The 23,969-nt window shown below is 36.4% G+C and overlaps 1 protein-coding gene and 1 long non-coding RNA gene across 12 annotated transcripts in view; one reads left to right on the forward strand and one right to left on the reverse strand.

Annotated features, from left to right (window-relative positions):
* The window catches only part of KIAA0825 (KIAA0825 ortholog), a 388,584-nt gene that overhangs the window by 336,481 nt on the left and 28,134 nt on the right, over positions 1 to 23,969 (forward strand). The window lies entirely within an intron of this gene.
* Positions 1 to 23,969, reverse strand: part of LOC140595435 (uncharacterized) — an 87,312-nt gene that overhangs the window by 6,342 nt on the left and 57,001 nt on the right. For both annotated transcript variants that reach the window (XR_011997029.1, XR_011997030.1), the window contains exon 2: positions 11,748 to 11,826. This is a non-coding gene — a long non-coding RNA (uncharacterized lncRNA). The remainder of the gene's footprint in view (positions 1 to 11,747; positions 11,827 to 23,969) is intronic.

Consider the following 23,969-nt stretch of genomic DNA (forward strand, 5'->3'; position numbering starts at 1 on the left):
AATAAGAGAGGGAGGAGTCTAACCTTTATAGAGCCCCTCTTTTCCATGCATCACAATGGTTGTAGGGAAATTTATAGGAATCATGGTTCACTTGTTCACTCATTTATGGACCAAAAAATGGTGAGACTGTGATGTGTGCTAGGTACTTCAGCACTTTGTACAGAATGGTAAACAAGACAAACATAGTTCCTCTTCCTCCTGGGGTTTAAAGTAATACATACAGACAAAGAGAAAGGCACATACAGTCCAGCATGATGTATGCTATGATCAGAGAAGTACGGGTGCTGTCCTGAGATACTGAGGAAGTTCAGTCCAGAATTAGGAACAACAGCAAGAACCTCACAACAAGAACAACACTTTAGAATTAAAAGGATAGGAGCGGTAGAGAAGTGAAGGCAAAGAAGCAAAGTAATATTCCATTCTAGAAAATAACACCTGTATCACTCAAGATGAGAAAGAACATTGAACTTTCACATATGGGAATAAAGTTATCTGCAGCTGGAAATCAGAGTTAAAGAGTTAAGGTAAAAGATGGATCCAGGTCCCCATCATAAAGGACTTTGGTGTGTTCTGCAAAGAATTTATCCTGAGGACTATGGGAGAATCAAAAGTTTTAAATAAGGAAATGACTTAACCAGATCTCCTTTGTAGAGAGTTGGTTCTCACTGAAAAGTAGAGATGGGTTCAGAAGGGGCGGGCAAGATAGGAGATAATAAAACCAACTTGCAAGTCACTGTCATAGTGCTTATAGCCAGAGATAATGGTGTTCTAAATTAAGTTAGTGGCAGAGGGGATTAATTCAAAAGATATTTAGTAGATAAAATAGGACTTGGTGGTTTATCAGACAAAAGACAAAATAAAATCATGATGCTCAAATGTCTCATTTGGCCACTGGATAAATGGTTCTGTCATTCACTGAGATAGAGAACACCAGAGACAAAGCCTTTTGTGGGAAGAAACACCCAAGATGCCTAGCAAAACTTTCAGATATAAAAAAAATATGAAGCTCACAGACAGATGGAAGCCAGAGTTATAGATCTGGGGCATCATCAGCATACAAATGGCAACCGAATCTGGGGAAATAAATTAGCTCAACCAGGCCAAGTGTGAATAAGTAATTATATATTATTTGTTTGATAGTCTCCATGATTAGACTTTAAGCTCAGTGAAGGCAATAACATTATTTTTGCTCACTAGAACCAAACTTAGTACTTTGCCTATAATAGACAACCAGTCAAAATTTTTTTAATTAAAAAATACTACCTGTGAAACCCCATGGCCAATTACAAAAGAATATACAGATGTATGGGATTAACATTGATTATAATCAAAATCAAATACACACTTGCTCCAATAACCTATCAAGAACTACATTTTGTACCTCCTTTCTGAAATGCATGCATCAGAATTGGGTTTGACTAGTTATTTTTTACATGAGATTAATATCTATACAGCATACTGAGTAGCAGGCTGGAGAAAAATGTCTTCTTTGTTCAAGAACCTTAGAGTGCCTCAATTTCCTTATCTATAAAATGAGGATCAAAGAGATCATGTTAGAATGAAATGACATAATATACACAGCAACCTAGACCACAGAAGTACTCTAACATTATTAATAGTATTTAAAACATTATCAAGGGAGCAGCTAGGTGGTTCAGTCAGTTAAGCATCTGACTCTTGATATCAGCTTGGGTCTTCATCTCAGGGTTGTGAGTTCTAAGCCCCGTGTCAGAGCCTACTTAAAAAACAAACCCCACAAAAAACAAAACCAAAAAAATGTTATCCAGGTGGCACTTCTCCATGGAATTTGCACATGTCTAAGATAGCTTTTGTTCTGAACTCTCTCTTCAAGGAGGTTTGCACTTCAGGGATGTTGGCATAGGAAAAAGCCTTGGAAGAAAGAGGCAGTGACTCCTTCAGGGCAGAGAACAGATTTGTTTCTTCACTACGATAATAAAGACAATGGCTCCCTCAGGGGCAAAAGGTTGGCAGGTTCTCAAGCAGCCCTCTTACAGGAGTAGGTTTCCTAAGTTTGAGGTTCCTCAGCTGAGACACAAATCCGCTATGTATGCAGCAATTACCTGGGCCAACCCACATTGTCCTGTGGGACTTGAGGAGCACTAGTAGCCATTGGAAACCTGAAGCTCATGTTGCCCCCAGTTCCCTGAGTCATTAAGGTCTTTGCCTCTTTCCTAAGGGCCTTTGTCTTTGTCAGCATTTATGAAACTGTGGCAGCCTATTTTGTTAGTTTGCACAGACGGTAAAATCTCAGACCCTTCACATTTCTTGAGAAATCAGTCTCTTCAGCATAGACATATATAAAAAATATATATTTTATTTATTTATGAGAGACATGGTGTACCTTAATAGAGGAAGCTGGAATTGCAGTACAGGAGGGTAAAGTAGTAATGCCTTGAGCAGGCAAGACTTCATCCTACCATAAGGACCACTAACTTGTGAAAGGAGTGCTCCTTGAAGACACGTGACCATACTCCAGAAGACAAAGAGATTGACCTGGGAGCTCAGGAGCCTTATGTCTCCAAAGACCCAAAGACAACACATGCTAGTAAAAGAGGGTGAAAGAGGAAGAAAAGACTAGGAGTTAGGTAAATAGGAAGGCTTGTGAGACGAGGGGGGGAAAGTTCCATGCATCTGAATCGCTGGCACCAAGCAGAGGCACTTTAGTGTAAGAACACTAAATCACAGGTGAAACCTACATGACATTAAATAAACCTGAAACTACACCAATAGTATTTCTCAACTATGTCTCCTCTGCAGATTCAGTTGCAGTCCTGGGGCATCCATCTCTGGGCTAAAGAACAAAACAGTGAGAGGGAAAAAGATCCCCTGAGAAGGGCAGAGAGAATGGAAGTGAGGAACTCAGAATTTGATCTTTATTGACAGTTTGTTTCCTTCTCTTATTCCTGGGTGGTAGCAGACAAGATAGGGCAGTAATAAAAAAAATAGCTTAGTTTTGTAATGTGGCCAAAATCTAAAACACTATCTTATTTAAAATAAAGTGTCAGGCATTCTTTTACTTGTACTCCTTGTAGTTGTTTATTGTTCTGTTAGCTAAAGCCTCTTGGCATTCTATTGCAGGCAAAGCTGTTAACAGGGAAACTCAAATCCACACCCTAGACCTAATTTTTTTAATACAGTTTCCTCTTTGATCTACAGTATCTCTGAATTTAATTATGAGGTCTAACTGGATGCCCTGCCATTGTATCTTTTGCTCTCCTTGCTCTTTCTGTAGTTTGTGTAAAAAAAAAAAAAAAGTTTTCAGTTTCTTTTAACGCAAGCTCATTTTTACTTAGTTCATTGAAAGGAACATTGTCCTGAAAGTTCATTGTCACCTTCTACTTCATGTTGCTCCTTGGGTCCTTTTATTCTTTGTCTCATGAACTGACACAATTACCATCTCTACATTCTGCAAATAGAGCTCGCAGAGCGGGTTTCCTAGGAATATAATTTTCAAAAGTGCCAGACCTAAGAATGACTCTAAAGCCATTTGATGAGTTCTCTGTTACATCTCCTCATTTGCTTCCTTCCCAAAGAGATTTTTGATTTCTGCCTGGAACATGCTTATCAGCTTAAAGGTATGCAGCATCATTATGTTATGAAGATTTTCTTCTGCAGCAGCAAGTATACTAACCTTGAATGAAGCAGTTGCTAATCATGTTGCACTAAGCAAATAAAAGTCAGAACCAACCTAATCTTGCTTGCCTAATATCAGTTTCTGCAGACTTCAAGTGTAATGTTCTAATCACTGGCGCAAAACAGCCAATTAATTTGCTTTCCCTACGTGTTTTTACTGGCCAAGATGCATAGGGGAGCAGTGCATTCGGTCATAATCATGCTCCACAAAGATGGGAAATGTTCCCTTTGAGCTTCCAATCATTAGGCCAGCTGAAGTGAAGACAAGCCCATTGACAAGTGAGAATGGCAATAATTTATTTTCTATTGATGGGTTGTGACAAATCATGTCGAAGCGGTGGCTGCATACTGTGGGGCTCAGCTAAGGAAGACTGTGATGGGCAAAGATGAAACCCTTCACAGCTCATTTAGTCCAAATGTAGCCACCTGGGTGGTGAATCGGTTCAACATACCAGCCCAGGCATTCCAGCACAAAATTAGATCGCTAACAGGCAGGCCATATAGGGGTTCCTACAAGGCATTAATCAACAGGGTTGAGCTGTCAAAATGCAGAGTCTGAAATTAAGAAACACCAAAAGGATGAAAATGTGGCAATGCTGTCAAAAAATCAAGAATGTGATTCCTCCTGCAGGATTCTAGCCACCATTAAAAAAAGCTTAGAAGGAAAATGAATTATAAAGGGGTAAGGAGAGGCATCACTCCTGTGGAAAATTTTCCTATGATTTTTACACATGTTAATTAGTAAAAGCAGCATGAAGATTTATGTAAGCATAAACACACCCCTTTTCAACTTAACACTGACAGGTCAGATTACATATAAGTCCTCCTTACCGCCCCACAGCATAGTTCATCCCTTATTTAAATTTCTTTTCTACCCAAACCTACTGATGTGCAGAGCATTTGATGTTTCACGCTGCTTCTGAGTACAGGCACTTCAAACTCTGCAGAATCTTGGGCTTTGCACAGCTTATTTTCTGAACACTCTTTTTGGTAGGAGAGGTAGGAGAGGAATTTCTTGCATCTGGAGGTGTAGGCTGTTCACGTGTGTGTGTGTGGGTGTGTGTGTGTGTGTGTGTGTGAGAGAGAGAGAGAGAGAGAGAAAGAGATTACATTTTATCAATATTCTTTTAAGAGCTCATTATCTGTTTTCATATTAGAAAAAAATGTTTAGTGCTATAAACAAATCCAAACTAGAATTTCTGTAACCAAATTTTCACTGCTCAAAAAATGTGCAAAGTGTCTATTACCTAAAAATATATTCTAACTCCAGAAGAACTGCTTTCCAAATCCCACACAAGTGTTTCTCAAAGTGTGGTCCATGGACCACACACCAAAGTGATCTAGAGTGCTCAGTGAAAATGCACATGCACAGACAACTTTCTGGGATGAGCCTGAGAAATGGATTTTTAACTGGATTCCCCAGGATGATTTTGAATGTACAGGGAAACTGGAAAACTACTTTTTCTTATGTGAATAACGCCCAGTTCATTTTCAGGTGTAAACACTTTCTTTTTTCTATGTCTTACATATCTCCCCATGGACGAACTATGTTCAATTTGCTCATAGACACTCTGGTGCTTTCATGTCCCCATGACTTTGATCATGCTGTGCTCTTCACAGGCCCCAGTCCTCTCTTTCTTCCCTTCTGAAATCCAAGTCAAATGCTTCCTCCTACATGAAGCCTTCTCCACTACCTTCCAGCTAGATGGGAATCTTCTGCCGTCCTAGCCTTTTGTTGGCATCTTTCACAGCATCACCACCTTCTGCCTCCTACTGCAGTAACCTGGACATATGCTTGATCTCTGTAGTTACTAGCTCGTCCCCTCCTTGAGGTCTGTTATTCCTCTGTTATATCTGTTTATTCCTCATACCACCTCACTCATTGCCTTGTGCTGTATGTACAGTAAGTGTCTGTTGAATTGAGTTGCTGAATAATACATGTTAGTTAATTCAGACCCAAGCTTTGTACTTTTAAGTCATTCACAAAGTTAAGGGTTCTCTCTTACTGTGTGCTCAGAATTCTCATTAGAATCTTGGAGTGGGTCTCCCTGTAAGCAAAAGTACATGAGGCCTGTTTTTTGTTTATTTGTTTGTTTTGCTTAATTGAAGTTTGCCTGTATAATGTTAATCTGCTTTAGATTTTCTAAATTAGCTTTAATGATATTTTCCCTGAAAGAATAATTAATATTTTAAGTCTTCAGCTGAAAGAGATCTTTAAAGTATATTAATTACGCTGGAAAATAAACTACATTACAGTACTACAAACCCGTACAACTACTACAAACCATTTGTTTTGTAAATATTTCAGATATTCTTAGTTTAAAAAAATAACATGAATTATATGGCCTTAAATAATTTGATAACTTTGTATGACAATTAGCTGTCAGTGGCTATAATTGTTTAAGTATGTCTGACTTAAGACTATAATATAGCCCAAAACATGGGATCCATGGTTTGGATTTTCATGACTTCAAGTTCAGCCTGATTGTGAAGCAAAGAAGTGTTTTACTTGGAACCTCCCTATATCCTGGAGATATATGAAAGATTAGAAACAGAAATGGATGAATGCTATCAGTTTTATCATTCTCGAAAGCAGTATCTTTCTTCAACCTGTTGTAATTGTTTACTATTGAGGTACAAGTGACATATATGTAACCTTGTTAGTTTAAGGTGCACATGATTATTCAATATTTGTATATATTGCCAAATGATCATCATACACAGTAAATCTAGTTAATATCTGCCACCATATATGGTTATAAATGTTTTTCATGTGATGGAAGAATTTTAAATCTATTCTCTTATCAACTCTCAAATATGTATTACATTATTATTTACTCACCATGCTGTATATTACATGGTAATTGTTTTTAAAATCCCATTTAACCTGTGATGTTCCTATGTGTTTAGGTACCACAGAAACACAGGGAAAGGATACTTGAGAATATTATACTTAACAAAGTAAACTAGTTCAAGCCAAACTTGTTCTAGTCAGAAGAATAGTCCTTTATCTGCTTTATTTATTTATTTTTGAACACTTTATTTAGTGTTCAATTACAACACTAGATGAGGAGTAGAAGCTGAGAAGATGCCTCCTAGTTTCCTTCAGTGCCAAAGATAATTAGGGCAGACTAGAGTCAGGGCAGATTGGCTTAGAAAAGTTCTAAGGAAAAAAAAAAAAGAAAAGAAAGAAAAGTTCTAAAGTCTGGGAAAAGGGGCTCAACGGTTTAGCGCCACCTTCAGCCCAGGGCCTGATCCTGGAGACCCGGGATCAAGTCCCACATCCAGCTCCCTGCACGGAGCCTGCTTCTCCCTCTGTCTGTGTCTCTACTTCTCTCTCTGTGTGTCTCTCATGAATAAATAAATAAAATCTTTAAAAAAAAATAAAGTCTGGGAAAGTATGCTTTTAAAAAGATGGTGATACACAAGCTAACTCTTTCTGACACCTTGGATTGTTTTAGAACTGATGTAAAAAGTGCTTTCAGGAACCACACATTTCATAAAGTTTGTATCGTAGTTTAGTAGTCATCTCAGTGGGTTTTGTTCAACTCAGTTGATAATTATAATAGAACAGAAAATGATATTGCATTTTTATTTATATTAGAGTTCTTGGCCACAGGGCACCTAGGGAGCCCCTAGATATAACTAAAACCTAATTAGGAGGAAAGAACATTGCTGACTCAATATCTGAATTGGAGAGTAAAAGAAACACAATAATCCCTGATATAAATACATAAAATCATGTCAAAATAAATAACTAAAAAGGATACTACCTTTAAAATATGCCCTCCACTTCTCTAACCAAAAAAGAACAGTAATGTGGTATTTAATAAAATAGAGCCACTTTGATCCTCTGCTTATCTCCATTCTAGAGGTGTCTTAATCCCCTAAAACTGTTTTCACAAACATCACATGTCACTGGCAGACAGAAATGGAGTGAAAGGTTAGCCCACAAATGGTTGATGAACAGTGATTAGACTTTATAGAGGAGGCTAAGGAGTGTGATAGCTAAGTACTGAGAAAAGGAGAGAGATGAGAATCAGCTATCCCATGGTATGAGTTTTTGGGAAACCTTGGATGTGTGAGAACTGAGGCATTGGGTGAGAGGTTTTTTAACACTGACTTCAAAACATTCATGATACAAGTATTAGAAGAACTCTTGATGAAGAGAATAAGAGTACATATATTTTAGAGAGGCTTGAACAAGCCACAGAGCACAAATAAACCAAAAAATAGCCCATCCTTAATAAAGGACCTACCTTATCAGCATTAAAAACCCAACTATGACCTATGCATAAAACTTGGGTATAAAAGAGAAGATGAAAGACAAATTAAGAATATACATCTGAAGAGGCATGGCACAGGGAAACATAGAAAGTGTTTAAAAAAAGTATTCCCCAGAGTCTCAAAGACAACATGGCCTCTTGAAAACAATCAAAGGACAATAAAAAAAGTGATACAGTGAAATAAAAGAAGATGAAAACTGAGCTGGAAAACTCAGGGGAAAAATGATAGAAAAACTAGAGGTCATTATAGATATGAAAGCCCCATGAAAGGCAATAAAAATTAGAATATACAGTTTGCCTTTGAACAACATGGGTTTGAAATGTTAAGTCTGCTTTTTTTTTAACAGTATGATAAATGTATTTTCCTTATGATTTTCTTCATGTTTTATTTTATCTAGCTTAACTTATTGTAATAATATAAATATGTAATACATATAATGTACAAAATATGCCTTGACTGACCATTGATGTCACTCGTAAGGCTTCCACCAGTGATCGGCTATCAGTAAAGTTTTTGAGGAGTCAGGTTATATATGAATTTTCATCTGTGCATAGGGTTTGTTTCCCTAACCTCTATGTTGTTCAAGGGTCAACTGTTTACTCTGAAAACAAAGTCATGGGGATCAGAATTGAGAAATTAAATTGTAGAAGATAAATCTCAGGAATCAAATTAGGAAAAAATATGTAAAAATTATTATAAAGAAAATAACATATAGTAGACAAAGGAGTTTCAACAATCAAAAAATTTCTAAAGAAAACAGAATAGAAAAAATGATCTAAATATATATAAATCTTTTCCAAAAGAAAGATTTAATCTGTATAATCCAAGAGCCCTGTAAATGTGAGAAAACTTAATATAATCAACACCAAAACATATGCAAATACAATTTCTGGTATTTAAAGATAAAATTATCTGGGCATCCTAGCTTATAAAAGGGGTAAAACCAGGTGTGTCTTAAACTCCTTCAAAGCAGCACTTAATGACACTAAAAAGTGGGGCTGTGTTTATCAGTTCACGGGGCAAAAAATATGATCTAAGAATTTCATTCATGAGCAAGTTATCTTTCAAAAACAAAGACCACATTCCTAAGCAGGTAAGAATTTAGGGATTATGGCCCCCATGATAATTATTATTAGAAAAAAATGAATCCAAATAAAATATTTGGTAAAAAATATGTAACATTAAACTATTATGGAAATTTTGTTATATGGTTGAATATTCTAAATCTTGAAAGTGAAAAAATATGTATAAATGTGCACACATAGATGTATGAACTATTGAAGGGTAGAGACAAAAGGAAGTGGTAGGCAGGACCATTGATGTGTTGGCATGTCTTTTACCATCAGCTTTCAAGAAATGCTTGAAAGTACCAACTTTAGCCACTTAGAGTTCTTTCATAGTATTTTTTTTCCCACAAATTTAAAGGAATTCTAACAACTCAGTGAAGAAATGTTTCTCAAAGTCCAGTTTTTCTCTTTTACTTCATTTTTTCATTATTTGTTATTAAGGCCAGCATTTATAGAATATCCCGTTTTAAAAAATTTTCCATGCCTGCAAGTGCCATGCTAACTAACATTCTTTATAACAGAACGAGGATTTGCAAACAACAGACTGTGATATTTTTACGTGGCTCTCTTATTCCCTGTTCACACATAATCCAGGGCTCTCATAGCCAAGGAAACTGGTAATTTTTTATTTAGGAATTATTCAAGGTGTAAGGCAACATCTTTGGAAGATACTTTATGCGGGCTTGAAAGAGAAAAATGTAGATCCAAACTATTATTTTTGAGAATCTACTTTAGTAGATTTTGAGAATCTACTTTAGTGTTTATCTCAAGACACTATTTTGGTTGAAAGGGAATCCTTGACTGAACTGGCAATTTTCAAAGAAGTACAAATTGATCAGATTTTCATAACCCACATTGCCCCAATAATGAAAGTGAATGATCTGACTCACATACTGTGTTGTATTTTGTAATATAATTTGTTGCTGCTCTAAAGATCCTTTTAGGATGAATTAGTTGTTTACAGATTTAGATAGCTATCCCAATATTTTGTCCTCAGCTACTTTGATTTTGTTTTTCTAAATATATGGTCATGTTTTTGGGATTCTGATTGCATAATATAATGCATTAACTACTTTTTATTGTCATTTTCGTGATAGAAGTTAAAATTTGGAAGATTAAAATAACATTTCATGACTATAAAAGATCCCAGCTTGACATATTTCTTTCTAAAGCTTATCTAAAAAGATAGGATGATGGGAGCCATTGGCAGTTATCTAGGTTTATTGGCAAAATAACTATGGGAAAGAGATGAGGAGTTAATATGATAGGTCACTTAAATACTTGGGCAAATCAGATACTCAAATATCTGCTAAATGGGCAGGCTTCCATTTGATTATGAGTACATGCTTTGTGAGTTCATTTACTTCCTTTTTTTTTTTTACAGTAAATTTAAACATCTGATCACCCTCTAGATGTCTTTACCCAATACATGTCTTCAGGTTTTTGTTTTAAGAGATTTTATTTATTTATTCATGAGAGACACGGGGATCAGGAGAAGCAGGCTCCATGCGGGGAGCCCAATGTGGGACTCGATCTCAGATCTTGGGATCACGCCCTGAGCCAAAGGCAGACACTCAACTGCTGAGCCACCCAGGCATCTCTGTGTCTTCAGTTTAACTGCAAAATTTGAAATGCTTTCTTAAAACCATGAATTTTTATTTATTAAAATTAACCATGATATCACATGATTAATCACAAAGATCTTTCATAGTGAGGGCTATTAACATTTTTTAAGTGGATAATAACAAATTACTCACTGTAGTTGCTTTTGTAACTTTTAGTTCTGTATATTATTTTGTCCTCCAAGGTAAAATGACAGAGTGAGCATATTGCATATAAACCAAGATCATCACTCTTTCACTGCCTATCACTCTGTTTATGCTTAACCAAGCATTTATTTATTAGTTCTTAATGGTAAGGGCTACAAGGTTACTACACGTGAGAGAAAAATCTGTAAGACAAGCTTTCTAATTAATCACTGGGAGGGTTCAGGAAGGTCTAACTATTTCTGTAAACTGAAGCATTTATGCACTCTATTGCAAGTGTTGATCAGGAAAATGGCAGGTAATGCTTTATTTCTCTAAGTTACTGTACTTCTATCAGAAATAATGAACCCTTTACATGTCTCTCTGTGTGTACACATGGATACCATTATTAAAACTAGGGCCTTTGTTCAGCTGATGATGGATGGGGACACTTGTAAGAAAATAGCAGTGGTACCAGTATCTTAGGAATGATACTAAAATGCCACCCATGATTCTCTGAATTTAAGACTACCATCTTGGACAAAAGGCTCTAAGATGGAGCAATGAAGAGCAACAATCGCTCAGTCCGTAGGGCATGCAACTATTGATCATGTGGTTACGAATTACGCATTGGGTGTAAAGTTTTTTTTTTTTTTTTAGAGACACTATTTTGGGGCCCCTGGATGGCTCAGTCAGTAGAGCAGATGACTCAGCATAGAATTTAAATAAAAAGAGAAAAAAATAGAACAACAACCCGTTAGGCAGGAGTTAGCTAATGCAGGACCATTTGTGGCTGGTTAAGTCAGCTGGAGCTTTGTTCTGTATTAGTTAATTGTACTAAATTCACAAAAACTACAATGAAACTTGGAGTGGCACTTCATGTGCAATGACAATATAAACTATAGTGTCGAGGTTCTTTCCCAGATTGACCTGAGTTATTGGGTCTATTGCACCAACTTTTAGATAAAAAGGCACCAACTTTCTCCATACTTACTTATAAGTCTGTTGGGAACCCATACTCCTCTCCCCAGTCCTTGGAATCTGCTTTGGTGTGTCTCCAGACGCAGAAGCCTCTACAACCAGAAACAAAAAGCACTGACGTTGCAGATGTTAATAGCCTGTTCCTCTGTATTTCTAGTGAGGCCCCTGACATTGGCAGAAATAACCACCTAAGCCACACTATTGCATAGTTTACCCTTTAAGCATAGTAATATTCATTTTTAAGCCCAATGTATGCAAACAGTAGAGAGATGTGTCCTCCCCCTTCCTGTGTTCATTGTACTTCAAATGTAGCATAGCAGGCCAAGACATCTAATTTTCCACATACGCTACCTTGTGATGTTTCTCTTTTTCCTCTCCTCCATCTCTCATTTCTATAATCCTTACATTCATATTTTAGTTGCGAGAGATGGAACAAACAGTAGCCTTTCAGTGTTCAGCAGCTATGTAGATGCTACCTGACTTCTGAATATGCCAAGAAAAAGCCTGGGGGCACTGAGGCCCTACTGCATTTTATTAAAGAAGGCACCTTACCCAATGACTGCTGCTTCCTGTCCTTGTATTGACCAAGGACTCTATGGGTCACCCTCATAGGCTCAAGCACCTGTTCTCTTTATTTTTTAGGTTTTATAGATCATGCTTTGACACATTACTTTTTATATAGAGAGTGCTACAGTTTCATAAGAAGAGCAATGTCTAAAAATTCAAAGAAATTGATTGTTTAAGGTCCCGGGATAATAGTGCTGGAAATATGTTATCTGAGGAGTGCTGGAAATATGTTCTGTAAGTAGGGAATATAGCAGGGGAAAACAAATCAAGAAGAGGAGTTTCTATAAAAGGAAGCAGAATGACAAGGAATAGGGGCTTCAAGAAGAGAGCTATATATTGATGATTGGTCAAATTAAATTTGTCTGAGGTGCTATAAATAATCAGACTTTTAAACATTAATTTTATACATATTTGTATTATAATGACTATAGCATATGTGCTTTTATTCTCAAATATTTCAAATTGCATAAAATTTTAAAAATTTTAGTAATATATTTTTTGTTCTACGTTGATAATATGCTATCGATTCAAAATCTCTTATTAGAATCTATGGATTTTTAAATAGAAATCACTGATGCTACATTTATGTAGTTATTTGTCTCATGTTGTCTAGATCAAGACTGGAGGTGAGAGTTATACATAAGCTCCAGATCATAACCCATATTTCTTTCATAGGGAAAGGAAATCAAACTCAGGGCTTTAGAAAGTTAAAGAAATTGGACTCACACAACACAAATGGGAAAGATCTGATTTGTCCTCAGACAGAAATGGGTATGAATTTTACCTGTGCTGTTTTGCCTCATGACTTTGAGGAAGTCACTTTATCTCTCTTAATCTCAGCATTTTTATCTCTGATTTAAAAAATGAGACCCCACAAAGCTATAATGAAGATTTGGTAGAATGATGTTCAGACAGTACCCCAGTCCTGATGTACATACACTCAGCTAAGATTAGTTCAGGACCCAGGTGAATGCATGGCAAAAAAATACAAGATGGAATTAAATAGAGGTTGCATTTTGTGATATAGACATTAAATGTGAAGGAGTTGAGAGTCACTGAGAGCTGAAGTAATCAGAAGATTGTGTAGAAATTTAACAAGGCTATAAATATGGTGAGGATTAAAAGAGTGTCTTACTTTTAGTCTGTTTGGGGGTGTTAAAACCAAATACCATAGGCTGGGTGGCTAATAAACAACAAACATTCATTTCTCAAAGTTTTGCAGACTGAGAACTACAAGATCATGGCACCAGCAGATTTGGTGTCTGCTGAGAACCCACTCTCTGGTTCAGACAGCTGTCTTCTTACTGTTTCCTTACATAGTGGAAGGAACAAGGGAGTTCTCTGACATGTCTTTTATAAGGACACTAATACCATTCATGACCAGTCCATCTTTATGACTGTTCACCTTCCAAAGTTCACCTCCTACCACCAAATACGATCACATGAGGGATGAGGTTTCAATATATGAATTTTGGGAGATGCAAACATGCAGTCTATAGCAGGGAGTAAGAAGATGAAACCTTGCCAGGTGAAGGACATGAGTAGAAACAGAGATGTGAGTGAATAGAGTTCAAGATGTTTTTCGCATAGAGATAGGGGGTTGGCATTCTGAAGAGGCTAGAGAGTTGGTGATCATCAGCCTCATAGTAATAGTTAAACCCAGTAAGTTCTCAATGAAAAAGAGGAGAGAGCACAGACTGAAAACTGAGTTTGTGGAGGATACTATATAGTTATAGGGTGGAAAGCAGAAGCAGCCCAATCAAAAATAAACCCACCAACAGGGGTGGTCAGAATATTAGGAGAAAAGCTAGGATAGTGATATGGAGGCCAATGAATGAACGGCCTTCAGCAAGAGTGGGTGGCTGGAAGCCTGGAACAGTCAAACAAAGGAGATAGTCTATGAGTAGCTGCTCCTCCCTTAGAAGAATGAAACCAGTATATCCAAAGTGAGGAGCCCTGGAAGGTGAACCACTCTTTGTAGAAGAACAGTGGCCATCTGTTCTCCTTTTGATTTTGCTTTTCCTTTTCTTTCTGCTCCTCCTTATCTCCTGCCTCCACATCCCCATCCCTAGACTCAACACCTTTTTTTGGGTAAAACACAAAAACTTCTTCTATTCACCCTTAGAACAAATGGGACAGACTAAGTCATTAAGAAGAGACTTTACAAAGTACTAAGAGTCAACAGAAGAAATAAACAGGAGGCAGTACATAGTATGGACTCTCTAGGACTAGCCCATCTTTCAAATCAAGCCTCTCCCATTTACTAGTTTCATAACTTTTGCAAGTTAATCTGTGCCTTGGTTTTCTAGTCTGAAAAAACGGGAATAATAATAGTATGTATTTCATAGTGTTGTGAGAACTAAGTAGATTTAATGTATGTAAAACTCTTAGATGAGTGCCTGGCACATTTAAAGTACAACGTAAGTATTTGCTATTACATAAATATGGAATATAAAGACTCGAAAGAGCAGTGTACATGTTTAAAAGTATAAATACTAGAGCCAGACTGCCTGGGCTCAAGTCCCTGCTCTGTCATTTACTGGTATGTAACCTTGGACAAATTACTTAACCTCTCTGAGCCTGTTTCTTTAGTTATAAAATGTGGATATAATATTGACTACTTCATAATTGTGAGGACTGAATGAGATAGTTCATGTAAAGTGCTTAGTAAGTACTGAATAATTAACAGGCTAAGTTATTAGCTGTGTGGCTCACCAATGCAGCATTCTGATCGCTAGGGATCATGGGTACAGTCCCATTTTACACTTGATACAGACAGGCAGACAGGCTTCCTGTGGGTCCTGGCAGTCTACCATGGTAGCTAAAACTTCTTTTGTGTCTTTATCTCTTTACCAGAAGCAGGATAAGTCGACCACCCTTTCTTTCACCACCTAAGCCTACTCAGATTTCCTTTCTGTGGTGACTGTGTGCTAACCTCACTCTTCAGATAATCTCTCAAATCAATTGGGCCAGGGTGCTTTCTCTTAGAAGAGAAAAATTTTTTATTTTTTAAAAAAGACTGTATTTATTTATTTGAGAAAGAGAGAGTGCACAAGCAGAAGGGGGGCAGAGGGAGAAGGAGATGCAGACTCCCCACTGAGTGGGGAGCCCAATGTGGGCTTCATCCCAGGACTCTGAGGTCATGAACTGAGCTGAAGTGAGACTCTTAACTTATTAAGCCACTCAGGCACCCCTAGAAAACATGTTTAATATAATCATCTGCACTTAGCAGAACAAAATGTAAGCACAATTATAAAATGAAGACAACATAGTCATAAGCAAAGGAGGAAGGAACTTTGTTACAGACATTTAAGGGTCATGGCTCTAAAAGGTCTTTTCTCTAAAGGCAGAAATATGCAGGAAAGCCAATTCCACATCTAAAAAGTCAGGAAACATTTTTATGGCAGACTTGGGGGCGTTTCAAGTCAGGGACAGTGTACCTGATGGGAAGGAAATCTTGCTGTAGCTGGATCCTGAACCTAGCTGCATCTGCCCAGAACTACCATTTCTTGCACCAATGTTTGTGGGGTAGATGGCCAGTAGCTCCAGCCTAATTTAACAACTGTGCCACTCACACAGATAAGGGTGGTTCAGAAAAAGTTCTTGTCAACTGGATAAAGAACTGCCTTTATACACCAAACATTTGGATGTTTCAGCTTGCAGATGCTGTGCAATCAGCAAGTGTCCATATGAAGATAACTTTAAATAGTCATTTTCTCAAAATAACAATCTATAAAACATAAATAGTAAATTTCTTTTTACCATAAAAGAAAATTAGATTATCAGAAACAGAGGCTATAAGTCATATGTTGTGCCTCTGAACTTTTTATGTATCATAATAACTAATCACTTGGCTATCCGGGCACTGGGGAAATTACAATAAATTATATTTTGTGGGGTATGCACCACATGAATGAAGCCAAGAATATTATAGAAGTGACCTTCACCTTGTGTGATGTCATAGAAAAAAATGATGCTGCCCTAATAACTTCATAGGGTTAATTAGTTTCAGAGAACACACAAGAGGCGGCGATGTCACAGAGCTTTTTTATTTTCTTTCCCGTGGGAAGTTGGGCTAATAAAAATGAAAAACATTTCAAGTAGCGAAGTAAGAAAGAAGAGTTGCCTAGTTAGAAGGAAATGCTTTAGTGCTGTCCCCTTAGAAGGCATAGTTCTCTTTCTCCATAAGCTGCAAATCTTATTGTTTTCTTGTGCATCTTTTACCACAGGCTTGGGAATTTCTGAAATGACCATTGTTTCCAAAACTTGCTCTGAGGATGGGCTTTTAAAATTTGCTAATGAACATGAATCCATTTAATCAGATAAGGACCTCTGCAGATAGGGAGACATTTATCTGTATAAAATATGCAGCTTTGTTTGGTCTTGTCACTTGGTTCCCCAGTGGGGGTGGAGGTAAAGTTTCCACCAGTCATGCTGATTTCAGATGAATAGGTTTGCTGGTGTCAAAGATGGGCTGCAGCACTCCACTGGCATCTGGGGTACAGAAGGCTAATTCTTCTGAATAGAGCCATTGATGATTACATTTTGGAGAAACTTAATCATAGAGTAATTAGGCTTTAATTCTTACAAAAACTTAGAATTAATTGGATCTTTTATATAACTTTTCTTGTTTGATTTAAAGTACCATGTAGGTTACAGAAACTTAAATATGGATTTAATTAGAATTGTTTTATGATTTTAATGAGTCTTAAAAGTCTTTTGATGAGCAGCCTGTATAATTATGGTATTTAAAATGATTGGGTAAATGCATACTTTTATAATTTACCTTTCAGGAAACTGTATTTTTTGGAGGCTATTTTTTGCATGATGAATTGTTTCATTTTACGTTCAGTTTTTGTGGGGATGGGTGCTTAGTCCTGCCCCTAATCACTGAAATGTTTTTTCTCTAGAATGAAATTAAACTTTCATAGAATCAAAAGTATCAGAGATACTACAGTTAATACTACAGTTAAATTTAATCACAGATTTATTTTTGTTTTTATCATAAAGAAGACTGAATCACTAGTAAAACTTTTGGCTGGAGATTAAATTTTCCTACATAATCAGGTACAAACAAGTTACCTGAAGATCAGCTCTTTTTCTATAGATAAAAGGTAATTTTGAAATTACCCTGAAATTTAAAGAAAAAAATGAAATGCAGCATTGAGTTGTCAATTTGTTAATGCACTGTCAAAACAACTAAAAATGACTATTTCCAATAAACCTGAAAAAAAATTAAATTAGAAAAGGAAAACATTGCTTTCTCCTCTTTGAGTAGGTCCCATTCCAACCTATACTCAAATCATATAGCTAGCATTTAGTATTTTTTTCCTGATGATCAAAAAAAAAAGTGTAAGAAATAAGTGATATTAGGACACATGTTTTCACTTTCCATTTTTAATGACATTATTATGTTATGTCCTTATGTTCTATCCTTTACTTTCCAGGGCCGGGCAAATTACTTACATGTGCTTAAAAATCCATCAGTGCAGTTCACCATATCACAGTATAGGAGAGAAACCATAGAGTCATTGCAATAGATGCAGAAAGGCCCTTGACAAAATCTTTTCATGATAAAAATTCTCAACAAACTTGGAATAAAAGCAAACTTTTTCAACTTAAGTAATGGCCCCTGTGAAAAACCTACAGCTAACATCACACTCAAACATCAGGAACAAAGCAGATATCTTTTAGTTAATGTTTTCTTAAGGTCCTTGCCAGTATAATAAGACAAATAAAGGAAATAAAAGTCATGCAAGTAGGAAAGGGAGAAATAAACTATCCTTATTTGTAGATGACATAATGATATAGGTATTAAATCATAAGGAATCCACAAAATAGCTACTAAATCTAATAAGTTTAGGAAGATTGCAGGACACAAGGTCAAAATGAAAACGAGCATTTCTATATACGAGTAATAAACAAGTAGCCATGAAAACATTTTGAATTCTCCACTTAAAATAGTATAAAAGACATTCAAGAATACATTTTTTAAAAGATGTGCAAGACTGGAACACTAAATTCTCTAAATTCTCTGATCTCTAATATGCAATCCCAATCAAAATCCAAAAAACATTCTTTGAAGAAACTGACAGGATTTAAAATTTATATTAAAAAGTAAAGAGCTCAGAATACCCAAAAGAATTTTGAAAAAGGACAGAGTTGAAGGCATTTTATCATCTGGTTTGAATACTTAGTATAAAGCTACAGATCAAGACCATGTAAAACTCGCAGAAGAATAGGCATAGGCATAGGCATATATAGAAATGGATAATAACAGAGAGTCCAGAAATTAATCCATACCTACACGATCCATTCATTTTTGAGAAAGATACCAAGGTAATTCAATGGAGAAAAAAATAATCTTTTCAACAAATGGTGCTAGAACAACTGGGTATTGTATGGGATAAAATATTAGTCTTGGGATCCCTGGGTGGCTCAGTGGTTTGGCACCTGCCTTCGGCCCAGGGCATGATTCTGGAGTCCTGGGATGAGTCCCACGTCGAGCTCCCTGCATGGAGCCTGCTTCTCCCTCTGCCTGTGTCTCTGCCTCTCTCTTTGTGTGTGTCTCTCCTGAATAAATAAATAAAATCTTTAAAAAAAAAATAAAAATGAAATACTAGCCTGATCCTTACCTCCCATAAAGATTAATTCAAAAGGAATCTTAGGCTTAAATATGAGAATGCAAACTACTAAAGAAAAGGAAAAGCATAGAAAATTTTTGTGACATCAGGTTAGGCAAACTTTCTTAAACAACATATAAGAAGCACAAACTATAAATGAAGAAATAAACCTAAAACTGACTCCAATTAATATTAAAAACTTTTGTTCTTCCTAAAGACAGTTAACAAAACAAAAAGCACACCAAGGTTAGAAAGAAATTTTCACAGAACATTTCTGACAAGAAACCTGAATCCAGAATATACAAAGAGTTCTTACAACTCAATAAGAATCAAACAACTACATTTTTAAAATGGGAGAAAGAATTAAACACTTTGCAAAAGATGACACGCAAATGGCAAATAAGCACAGATAGAGATATTCAACATCATTGGTTATCAGGGGAATGTAAATTACCACCACAGTGAGATACTAATACATACCTACTAGAATGGCTAAAATTAAAAGGACTGACAATAGTAAGTGCCGATATGGATGTGGAGCTTCCATACATTGCTGGTAAGAGTGAAAAATGATACAGCCATTTTGGAAAAAGACTGAACATACTTCATAAAGTTAAACATATATATTTACCATAGAACCCAGCTATTCCAATTCTAGGCATTTTGCCCAAGTGAAGTAAAAACAAATGTCCATACAAAGATGTTACTGCAAATGTTCATAGCAGCATTATTCATAACAGCCAGAAGAGAAGAAACTCTAAAATCTATCGAGTGTTGGATGGATAATTAAACTGTGGTGTATCCCCTACTATGAAAATACTACCCAGCAATAAAAAGGAACAAAATATTAATAACTCAAAAACATGAACAGATCTCAAAAATGTAGAAGAAGATTTTAAAAACAAAAGACTAGGTACTATATGATTCCAGTAATACGAAATTCTAGAAAAAGCAAAACTATGACATGAAGTAGATCAAGTGACAGCCTACAGCCAGAATTGGGAAATATTATTGAGTACAAGGAAGCATGAGAAAACATTTTTAGCACGAAGAAACTTCTGTATCTCGATTATGGAGGTTCAGTCAATTTAACTGTTTGAAATTACCAAAATTCATTAAACTATTCACTTCAAATTCATGAATTTTACTGCTTGTAAATGATACTTTAATAAAAGACATTCCTGATTTTTTTGGGGGGTGTGTGTACAGAATTTCCCGAGAATCCAATGGTATAATGTAGATGAAGTCTCTTATCTGTACTAGATCTTTTCACTTTTAAAGATTTGTACTTAAAATTTTTCCTCAACTACAGGATTAAAAAGAATGCTTAGTCAAAAGGTCTATAAATGTAAACTTATTAGTCATTTAACTATATAGATATTTTCTTTTTATGGAAGAGACCCAAAGGAGGCTCAAAACTGTCTAAAAGTTTTAGAAGTGATTCAGCCTCTTTTATTTTATTATTTTTTAAGATTTTATTTATTTATTAATGAGAGACACAGGCAGAGGGAGAAGCAGGCTCCATGCAGGGAGCCTGATGCAGGACTTCATCCCGGGTCTCCAAGATCATGCCCTGGGCGGAAGGGAGGCGCTCAACCACTGAGCCACCCAGGCGTCCGATTCAGCCTCTTTTATAATAAAAACATTGCTCTCTTAAGAATGTATTCAGGGGCAGTCTGGGTTGCTCAGCGGTTGAGTCCCACCTTCAGCCCAGGGCCTGATCCTGGAGACAGGGAATCAAGTCCCACATCAGGCTCCCTGCACGGAGCCTGCTTCTCCCTCTGCCTGTGTCTGTGCCTCTCTCTCTCTCTCTCTGTCTCTCATAAATAAATAAAATCTTTGGGAAAAAAAAATGTATTCAGAGGATCCTGGGTTTTGGTACCAAAGGATATAATCATATAGAAGTTAGTCATGATTTTTGTTTTATTCTTTGTTTTTTGGATTGTAATAATTCCAGCTAAGAACCCTGATAATGTAGAGGATAGTGACTTGTGGGAAACATGCAATTAAGTGAGCTTACAAATCATGCTGCATTGGAAAGGGCAATGTGATTTTGCTGTTGTAATTATCTGGGAAACTAAGAAGTATGTTCTTATTTGTCTGCCTTTCTATGTACCTCCTGAAAATGCCTTTTTCCCAACCTTACCCACCTTAGTAGTCCATTTAGTCAACTTGATAAAAAATACTACTATTACTAATAGAAAGTCAAATGTTGTAAAGACAGAAACATCTACTGAATACCCATCAATATATTAACCAAATGGTGTCTTTCCAATATGGTTATGCTGCTACCCAATCTATTGCTTCTTTTGGCCTTCATTTACCCTTTCATAGTTTCTTCTCAACACTTTGAGATTCAACACTATTTTCTGAGCTAATATTAAATAACTACATAAAAAATTGGGCATTTCTAGGCTTTAGAACTAAGCAGAGGCAATCTATTGAAGGTAATATTTTTAAAAGAATGACTATAACCTAAGAGATGTTATCTAAGTAATTGTCACTTTATTTACTTATATTTTGATTCCTATTTAAGTTGTTGTATAATTATTTTCTTTAAAAAGAAAGCAAATCCTCCTAGTTATTCTATGTTGAGCAAGTTTACTAGCACATTCCAGATCAGTTATTTCCATCTTAAATATACAAATATATAAATAGGATTAATTAAAAAAAAAGGATACGGTTTTTTGTTTTAAAATATTTGAAGGACTCTTACCTACCATGGAAGATGGTCTTGGTTTTGAAATTGTAAATGGACAGTTTAATTGAACTTTGGTAATTTCATACAAGTAAACTGGATTAAATGAGTTGTATGACTGTAACTCTACAATCAGGATACAGCTGAGTTCCCTCATTTTACAAAGTTTTTCTCTGGCCTCTTTAGTCTCTGTAACATCTTCCACCTCTGGCTCTATGTAGCAATTTGCCTACCATGGGAGATGGCCTTCTTTTGAGCTATTTTAGAGGATAATTTTTACTAATGGATAGGAGTGAAAGGAGATACCAGTATGGCTTAAGGAAGAACTTTCTGACAATTAAATGTTAACTATTCATCAATGAGAAAGGCCTGAATACTTGCAAACTTAAATCAATGCCTCAGAATCTCTTCCCATTCCAGTGTTCTTGGACTCTCTTGCATGCTTGGGAAGGGCATGTTCTAGCTAATTGCATTTTCTGAATTACCCTAAGTTAACTCTGGGTAATTCTTCAGGTTTTTGTTTCAGACACTTGATGAAAAGTCTTAATGAAATGTTGTTACCATAGTGTTCCATCATGTTTTCCTGGTATACATTGTGTTAGATTTGTTTTCTTTAATGATTGAGAATGTTGTGATGACTTGGGAGTGACCATCATTTCTGAACATTAATCATCACTGATAAAATTATCAGTGTAGAATATGAGGGAGCTTAGGTCCTGTAATTTGCTTTTTAAAAAATTACTTCTTTTTCTTTGCATTTTTTTTATTGGAGTTCGATTTGTCAACATATAGTTTAACACCCAGTGCTCATCCCGTCAAGTGCCCGCCTCAATGCCCATCACCCAATCACCCCATCACACCGCCCACCTCCCCTTCCACTACCCCTTGTTCGTTTCCCAGAGTTAGGAGTCTCTCATGTTCTGTCTCCCTCTCTGATATTTCCCACTCGTTTTCTCTCCTTTCCCCTATTATCCCTTTTGTTATTTTAAAAAAATTACTTCTTGCTCCCAGCTTTCTGTCTTTCATCTGCCCTCCAATGCCGCCATGCCCAGCCCTCCCTTCCTTTCCACTGTCTGTCCCAAGTTCCATCAACTGATTTGCCAATCTGAATCTGAACTGGTTAACACTGCCAGTGTTCTTTCCTGCTTGTCTTCATGCCTTCTAACCATTTATTAAATTTACCTTTTTCTTCTTCCTACTTAACAACTACTTACCCTCCTCCCTAAGTCTTACCCTTATTACATGCCTGCACATCCTTGTTTCCAGTCTCTCCCAATTCTGATTTACTTTTGTATTTCACTGTCAAACTACGCTTATACTAATTCAGGATTTCATTTCCCAGCTTGAGAACTTGCCGTGATTTCCTATTACATGATCCATCAAGTCCAACTATTCCCTCTAGGTTTTTAAATCCCTCCACAAGTGGCTCTACTACATGACTTCAGATTCATTTGTTGTTCTATACACATTGCCTTTCTGTGCCTCTGGAACACGTTACTACTCTCATATCTTTGCTTGACGTGACATTGTTGCTGGGTCATCTTTTTGCTATCCAAACTGAAGGCATCCTTCAAGTACCACTTAATTTGCAAAACCTTCTCTGGCAGCTCCTATCCACACTAACCTTTTTTTTCATATCCATACCTTTAAATTTCTAATGAATGAAGAATGCTTTGCTCTCAATGACTCCTTCATTTTTACATGTTAGCTCTATCTCTGTGCTGGACTATGAGGTCTCCGAGGGCAGAGACCAGATCTTATATTGAATTAGTTTCCTCATAAATGTTAAGTGAATGCAGGGCACACAGTGCATAGCTTTCCTAACTTTACAGTGTAGTTTTCATGTATATTTTCCCACTAACTATATATTCCATACATAAGCCAATCTGTAGGTGTTCAATTAGTTTGTTCATCACACAGTCCTAGCATCACTGTCATTCATTGTCCTTAAAATATCCTCTTACCTCTTTTTTTTCCAAATGTAAATATTATTATTATTTAAATATTTTATTCATTTATCCATGAGAGACAGAGAGAGAGAGGCAGAGACACAGGCAGAAGGAGAAGCAGGCTCTATGCAGGGAGCCGGACACAGGACTCGATCCCAAGTCTCAAGGATCAGGCCCTGGGCTGAAGGTGGCACTAAGCCACTGAGCCACCCGGGCTGCCCTAAATATTATATTTTATGAATATCCTACACCAGTAAGGAAAGAAAACCATAAAAAGTATGAGTCATCTATACTATATCTATTCATATAAAGCCAATCTTAACTATTAAAGGTTTTGTACAGTTTTAAAAAAATTAAAAATGCCCTAAATAAATTAAACAAATAAAACAGAGACCCTC

This window comes from Vulpes vulpes, chromosome 14 (genome assembly GCF_048418805.1).
Source record: "Vulpes vulpes isolate BD-2025 chromosome 14, VulVul3, whole genome shotgun sequence".
Classification (NCBI taxonomy): Eukaryota; Metazoa; Chordata; class Mammalia; order Carnivora; family Canidae; genus Vulpes; species Vulpes vulpes.